Source organism: Ranitomeya imitator, chromosome 5 (assembly GCF_032444005.1).
Source record: "Ranitomeya imitator isolate aRanImi1 chromosome 5, aRanImi1.pri, whole genome shotgun sequence".
In the NCBI taxonomy this organism is placed as follows: Eukaryota; Metazoa; Chordata; class Amphibia; order Anura; family Dendrobatidae; genus Ranitomeya; species Ranitomeya imitator.
In genome coordinates, this window is record NC_091286.1 from 653,554,458 (window position 1) to 653,563,241 (window position 8,784).

Here is an 8,784-nt window from a genome sequence, read left to right on the forward strand (position 1 = left end):
GCATCCGGGTTCCAGCACCGCCAGCTGGTTCTCGGCAGTGTTTTTGTCACAGGTACTCCCTCGTGCCAAGCCTGGTTTCAGCACCGTCAGCTGTTTCCGGGTTGTGTCAAGCTCACTGAGACACCTATGCTTGCCTCGTCGTGGTGCGGTCGGGTTAGCCAACTCCAGGGTGCCTCCAGTTTAGGAGCTTCCTATGTGGGCTGCGTGAACTGGTAGTCAAGGCTGGTTCTGTAGTGCCAGTAGGCCCAGCTCCCCCTGTAGGACTGTTGGGGTTCGGTAACTGCGGCTGCCTCGCGGCCTAGCTGTTCTCTCCTCTCCTGTGGACCTTCGGGTCCACCACCTGGTTCCAGCACCGTCAGCTGGTTCCGGGCCGAGCCTTTGGCTTAGGTGCCTCCTCCTGGGTATCCGAGTTCCGCCAACGCCAGGCGGTCCTTGGTAGTGCTTTTAAGCGCAGGCACCTACAGCTTAGTAACCGGGTTCCAGCACCGTCAGCTGGTCCTCGGTCGTGCCATTGGCTCTTGCACACTGGGGCAACGCATCCGGGTTCCAGCACCGCCAGCTGGTTCTCGGCAGTGTTTTTGTCACAGGTACTCCCTCGTGCCAAGCCTGGTTTCAGCACCGTCAGCTGTTTCCGGGTTGTGTCAAGCTCACTGAGACACCTATGCTTGCCTCGTCGTGGTGCGGTCGGGTTAGCCAACTCCAGGGTGCCTCCAGTTTAGGAGCTTCCTATGTGGGCTGCGTGAACTGGTAGTCAAGGCTGGTTCTGTAGTGCCAGTAGGCCCAGCTCCCCCTGTAGGACTGTTGGGGTTCGGTAACTGCGGCTGCCTCGCGGCCTAGCTGTTCTCTCCTCTCCTGTGGGCCTTGGGGTCCACCACCTGGTTCCAGCACCGTCAGCTGGTTCCGGGCCGAGCCTTTGGCTTAGGTGCCTCCTCCTGGGTATCCGAGTTCCGCCAACGCCAGGCGGTCCTTGGTAGTGCTTTTAAGCGCGGGCACCTACAGCTTAGTAACCGGGTTCCAGCACCGTCAGCTGGTCCTCGGTCGTGCCATTGGCTCTTGCACACTGGGGCAACGCATCCGGGTTCCAGCACCGCCAGCTGGTTCTCGGCAGTGTTCTTGTCACAGGTACTCCCTCGTGCCAAGCCTGGTTTCAGCACCGTCAGCTGTTTCCGGGTTGTGTCAACTTCACTGAGACGCCTATGCTTGCCCCGTCGTGGTGCGGTCGAGTTAGCCAACTCCAGGGTGCCTCCAGTTTAGGAGCTTCCTATGTGGGCTGCGTGAACTGGTAGTCAAGGCTGGTTATGTAGTGCCAGTAGGCCCAGCTCCCCCTGTAGGACTGTTGGGGTTCGGTAACTGCGGCTGCCTCGCGGCCTAGCTGTTCTCTCCTCTCCTGTGGGCCTTCGGGTCCACCACCTGGTTCCAGCACCGTCAGCTGGTTCTCGGCAGTGTCTTTTGCTCTTGTACCTTCTGCTCCCCATCCTGGTTCCAGTACCGTCAGCTGGTTCCGGGCAGAGCCTTTGGCTTAGGTGCCTCCTTCTGGGTATCCAAGTTCCACCAACGTCAGGTGGTCCTTGGTAGTGCTTTCAGGCACGGGTACCTCCTGCTTAGTAACCGGGTTCCAGTAACGTCAGCTGGTCCTCGGTAGTTCCATTGGCTCTTGGACCTTCGGCTACCCATCCGGGTTCCAGTACCGTCAGCTGGTTCTCGGCAGTGTCTTTTGCTCTTGTACCTTCTGCTCCCCATCCTGGTTCCAGTAACGTCAGCTGGTTCCGGGCAGAGCCTTTGGCTTAGGTGCCTCCTTCTGGGTATCCGAGTTCCGTCAACGTCAGGCGGTCCTTGGTAGTGCTTTTTAGCACGGGTACCTCCTGCTTAGTAACCGGGTTCCAGTAACGTCAGCTGGTCCTCGGTAGTTCCATAGGCTCTTGAACCTTCGGGTAGCCATCCGAGTTCCAGTTCCATCAGCTGGTTCTTGGCATTTTCTCAGCCTTCTTGTACCTTCTGCTACATTTCCAAGTTGAAGACCCTAACGTCGACGACCCGGAAGACCACCACGATGACGACGACACGGAAGACCACCCCGATGACGACGACGACGACGGCGGAGACGACGACGGCGGAGATGACGACACTGGAGACGACGACCCTGGAGACGACAACATGGAAGACCGAGAAGCAGAAGAACAAGAGGCTGCAGAACAAAGAGCAGAAGAACATTAAGCATAAGACTTAATATCAGAGCAAAAGATATTATCTAAATTATATGCAGAAGAAGACTAAGCAGTGTATGGGGGTGAGTCCGTTCCTCCTCGTGGTGCCCCTGGATAAAGCCTGATGCTGCAGGCCAAACTGAACGCGGACAAATGTAACTTTTGTGACTGGCAGAACGGAAGGTGTAATCTTCCAACTTTTATAGATAACAACTACGGGAATGCCTGTCACAAATGAGAATATGATGAAGAAGTAGAATAGGAAGAATAATAACAGTGGAATAAAAAGAATATGTAGAATAAGAAGAATAATAATAGTTGAATAAAATGAATATGAAGAATGTAATAAAAAAAAAAAAATAGGTAGAAGATGAAGAAGAAGATGAATAAGGTGAAGAAGTTGATGTCAAAGATGCTGATGATGATGAAGATGAAAGTGTGGGAAAAGAAAAAAAAAAAGAAAAAAAAGAAGGGGAAGGGCGTGGAATAGTGAAACATCAATATCTGACAAAATAAAAAAAAAATTTACATAGTCAATATCTTTGTCACTCCGAACGTCTTAAAAAAAAACAAAAAACATGCTATTCTATTTGATTGGGATAAACCTCTATGACTTTAATGTCTCCGCCACCTCCCCAAATACATCCGGCATTATTCTTAGTTGTTTTCCTTCATGTAGAATGAACCTACAAGGAAAGAAAGGGTTTATTTTAATTCCGATATTTTGGTCCCATTGACTTGCATTGGGATCGGGTATCGGTATCGGCGATATCCGATATTTTTTGAATATCGGCCGATCCAAACCGATACCGATACTTTCCGATATCGGAAGGTATCGCTCAACACTATGTGCAACACGTTATATAAGCTTTTACGCAAGACTTGTTTTTTTTGCTATTTTCTGATATTTTAACAAAATGAAGATTAACCCTTTCTTTAACAGAACTGCTATGATTTCTTTAACAATTCCCCTCTTTTTATCATCTGATCTACCTTGCCCTAGCTGATTCCTTCCTGTCCTTAGGCCTGCAAGATAGCCCTACTTCACAAAATACACGGCTTTTCCTATGTATATCATGGGATACCAGTCCTGTTGCGTATCCATTCAGACTATACTTGGTCCCAGGCCTTCCTTTCCCTTCACAACCCTATTCTTACAGGACCCACTATGTAAGGTGATACAGATATGTATATGGAAATAATAATAATCGTTGTTAATATATTAATATAGATATGCGAGTATAAAATCTAGAATATAGAGAATAAATGAATTATCTTATGGACTTTTCCTGCTTATGACAATTAATATTAGGTTCTCTTGCTCTTTTAGTCAAGTAGCTCTCCAATTCTCGGGAATTCTCCTTTAGACCATGGGCTTTCCGCAGTGCATGCAATTGGCCAGGTCCACAGATGTTTGCTTGTTGCAGAATATGCATTCAGGTTGGAGTGCAGTTATTGAGGTAGTCATCACTTGGGTTTGCCTTATCTCAGAGTCAGTATCGATTTTACAGTAGCTTTATGTTTACCTGGAAAAAACTTGCAATTAGAACTAAAAATTTTCTTTATTGCATAACAAATAACTTTATCATCCCTGCAATGATTAGTATCACTAAAACTGCTTGAATAGGGACATGAATTACACCCGATATCCATCCACCTATTCCTTTGAACTGGTTCACAGGGTTTATCCATAAGAGCCATTCATGGGGGGGTAAATCATCAAGTGAATTAACTTTTCTCACCCCTTCCCTTTATCATTTCAAGTTATTCTGTATCAGGAGTAACTCTCATTAGTCCGGAAGGATCTATATAGCGGCAACAGGCAGGTCCTACCATCTGACAGAAGCCTCCTTGAGAGGCTGTGAGATAATTATGTACTATAGAATGAGGATTAATAATCGCTATAAGCTGTTTCATGTAGGCTGATTCAACATTTAGAGCATCAAATAATCAGTTATACTATAAAAAATGTCACCAAGTCGATATATACCAACACATTCATAGATGCCTACCTCTAGAAGCTGTATGAAATTAATTTGAGGCAGCTGGAGCAGGTACAATGGTCAGGCGGTGCACTTTTCCCACATTTAGGCATACCCAGACTACGCATCCCTATACGAATCTAGCAGCAGCACAATGGAATTCTGGGGTCACCCAATTATCTTTTACCTAACTTACCATTGCGTCTTTAGACTGATGCACCAGTCCATATGAGAGAGCGCACATCATGGGGAACAGTGCCCTAGGAAGGCAGTACTTACTGTCCGCTCTCCTCAGTCCATCTTCTTCCTTCGCACACGAGTGCCTTTGCCATCCTTCCTTTTCCGCTGCAGAGGCCTGATCTACAGGCTCTGGAGTAGTTGTAGGTCCATCCCCCCGGACACCTGTACAGTGTATATTTCTGCGGGGAGAGGTAGCAGTGCAGCAGCCTTTGCCGCAATGTCAGCTCTATTATTGCCTTCAGCTTCTCTAGTGTGCTCCTTAGTATGAGCCTGCACTTTAATTATTGCAACTCTCTTGGGCAGTTCCAGTGCTCTCAGAAGCTGAGCTACCAACTCTGCTTTTTTTAACGGGTTTACCAGAAGAACCAATAAACTTTCTGCTCTTCCACATGGGACCGCAATCATGGAAAATGCCGAATGCGTGGCACTATCAGTAAATGCTCTGCCATTATACATGCCTCAGCGAGTGCTTTCAATTCAGCTCCCCGAGCAGACATCCTAGAACATATACCTTCACTTTTTACCACCTCATGTTGATCAACTAGTGCACAACCTCTATGAGGTACTATGCCTTTTTGAAAAAAAAAAAACCTGTGACTCATTTACATAAAGCTCTAGATTTACATTAGGGATTGGTGGCTCTTGCATATTGGCAAGTATTTGTGTTAAAACAGTACACCCATAACATGTCCCCCTGGATTTATGACAGTACAAATGGAAAGAAGTGAGGTCATAACTTGGGATTCCTAGTGCTGGGGCTGAGAGAATGGCTTCCTTCCTGTCCCTAAACCCCTCTTTTTCTTCTGTGGTCAGTTGGTATGGCTGACCCTTGTTTCACATTGACAGCACATCAAATAGAGGGTGCATGATTTGTGATGCAGAGGGAATCCATTCTCTACAGTAGCTGATCAGCCCTAGGAATGTTCCAGTGTACTTATGGAAGTGGGCACAATTGCTTAGCTTACAGCCTTTTACCCATTCAGCGATTTAAGGAAACTTTTTTCCTTTTTTTTTTTTTTCCTTGAAACCTTACATCCTTCGGGGTACAAAAAGATTAGCAAAGAATCTATTTTCAATTAGACATACCTGGTTGCTCTCTGCTCAGGGGATATTGTCTAATACACACCTTGGCTTGAATTTGATGGATATTTGTGTTATCCTTAACAAACCAACATCTCTTATCATTTACCCATACAGTAGCTGATATTTGGTTAAGCATTTGCTGAATGTCCTCATCTTTGTCAATTTTCAGTTTTTCATCTAGCTAAATTAGCGACATCATAGTGGAGAGGGTTGCTCCAGACAATGGGCCTGTAACAGTAATACTTTTCTTCCAAACAATTAATAACTGCATTCATTGCACTCAGGATATCAGCACCTATCAAGCTTAGGACATTTATCTGAGACCAGCAATTGGGCACACAAGTCTGTGGTACGTGCTATTTACACATTCTTGGGTTCTGTTACGTGCAAGGGATAGACTGCCCCATCTGTCCCTACACCCTGGACTGTTTTCCCTGTCATGAATCGTTGTGGCATATCCATTTTCTTATATCAGTAAGACTCGCCCATGTATCAGGCATTATAATTGTGTGAAAGTGATAGCCATCCTGTGGGGACCACTATTTTTGTTTACTCTTCTCTTGGTGAACTCCAACCATCTTTCCTTTTCTCTCCACCTGTTCCCCTGTGATATATACCTGTCCCCTGCACCACAGTTTTCACAGTATTATTAAATACATCCGGAGGTATATTCACCATAACATGGGAAGGGACTGATCGAGTGTAGCATAGATACATTCTGGCCTCACTCTTCTCTTAATCCTGTCAGGAACATATTTTTAAGAAACCTAACTTCCCTAAATTCTTCAGGTTATAATCATGATCTGTGAGACTGAACACTGCTGTACATCTAGCATAAAATCTGTCAATAGGCTCCTCTGTACCCTAAAATACTTCTGGTAATCCTGAAGGTAAGTCCTCTGTCTGCTTTCTGGCAACCACAAGTAACCTGGCTAGAAATTACTGTCCCGACTCCCTAGTTTTCTTGTCTGCTGGCATCTCCTGTATTATGGCATTTATGGCATTCACCTGAACTGCTTTTATTTTCTCAGCTAGCGACACCCCATCAAAGATGCAGCATAATGGTTCCAAATCATTCCACGCAGCATCATAGCCATCAGCTGTACCCTTCATGGCTTTATAAAACTCTAGGGATTGACTGCGTGCACTGGGGGTTGTGGGTGCGTGGGACTACTTTATGTAGCCCCCATCAAACCTTCACTGGACTGGTCATCTCCTATACACCTCAATTCCCTGCCTACTCTGCTTTATTGTCACCCGGAGGAGGTGTAGGGGTATGTAAGTGAAACCTGTCTTCACTTCCTTAGGTAAGGGCTTCCTGCTGCTGTCTAGGACTATGTACTGGAGTGGAAAAACTATCCGGGGATCCTTTGGGCAGCACATGGTATTGGTTTGTAGTTAAATACCCCGGAGGGGAAGCCTCACAAGCTGGATATGCTAACTGTACCTGCCCTGGCACTGGCATCCACCCTCCTCCCATCACAGACATCCATGGTGCCCCTTGCTGGAGAAGGGGCTGCAGGCAGATCACCGTGGCTTGCACCCCAATGAGAGATGGGAATGAAGGGGTGGATATGAAACTAGCTAAATAAGGTATTGTACTAGCCCCAAAGGTTGAAACTAGGGATTCAGAGGCGCTGGGACTAGACATAGCTCCTTTGTCACACTCATTCTTCACTGCGCTGATGCTAGAGCGGGTTTGCATCCCCCCTCCTTCTCCTGCTGCTGGAGCAGAGGGCGATATCTGTTCTGACTCACGAAGGGAGGGGCACTCTGGGTCTGCACTTGCTGAATTTGGGAAGGAGGGGCTGCCTGTTCCGAGGGGGGCGAAGCTGCAGATTTCTTCACATTCCTGCCTCTCAAGTGTGCTTCATCACTATCATCCTTCTCAGTATTAAAATACAGATCATGTCGTTCAGAGGTTCTGATCCATACTGCAAATTGCATCCCATAGTCATTTATCAGTCCATGTGGCATGCTTCTTACATAAATGCTTCCATCTCTCAGCATCAAAACATCCACTCCTTTGGCATTCCTGCCTTTTCAATTATTAGTGGCATCCTTATTTGCTTTATTTCCCACCAGGTCCTTTATCTTATATCTCGGATCCGTAATCTATCCTGACCTGGTTAATGTATCACCCATAACAGCTGTCAAAGGTAGCGACCCCTATCTTCAGCCCTGTTATGTATAAGCTGAATCCCACTGGTCTACTATGATAGCCAGCAATCTTGCTTCCAAAGCAATAAGCTGACCGCAACTCACTGTTCTGTCCTGATGCACAATGTCCTGTAAAAGTAGATTACTATGAACAACGCAGTTCCAACCACAAGCGCTATATACTCCTCATACATCTGGATTTGAGTCCTCACTAGACTCTGAATATGCAAAGCCAATTCCTGAACCTACTCTGGGTTCAATAAGATAATATTCGTCTGTGACATTATCTTCCCACCTTGGCATATACCATCTAGAGTCTAATATATCTACCCAGCTTCTCATCAATCCATGAGGATGAGTTACAATATGACAAGAGTATTCTCTGCGCCTAAACTGGTGAACTGAACACAGACACTTTTCACACAGCATGTAGTGCATTCATGGGAAGCATTTGTCTGATTTTTCAATTACATCCATACACACATTACTTAGTACTTTTTCGCTCCTCACATTTTATCAAAATGATCTAGTGCCATTGCACAAAAACATAAATCACATCTATTTATGGAATATCTTACTTGGTTCACTATATCCTCTAATTCATTTCCTATCTGAGTACAGGATTGCATACAAAAGTGAGCATTCATGTTCACAGATTGTCTTTGGTCTTCAAGTGCTCTCTCCCACTTCACTACAAACTACCAACCGGGACCTTCAAGTTTTTTCAAGAAGCAACTAACCGGAGAGTTTCATCTTACTCACTGCTTTTAATGAGGAGGCCATTTATATACTGAGCACACATCATTTAGTCTCCATACATCATGACTCATGAGCGCTGCTCCATACCCCACAACATAGATTCAGCAATATATCAGAAACAGTATAATCAGAACAGTTCAGCACAGCTCTATCAGTACTACTTATCAATCATCAACTGACAAGGCACCAATAAACTCAACTAATATAATTAACTAACCAAAAGCAGAATAAGAGTGATAAAGAAGGAAAAAAATATAGAACAATCATAGGACAAGTATAGCATAGCATAGCTGAGCAGAATCAAGACAGTTCTATTACAATATTTACAGTATTAACAAACATTGACATAGTTACAG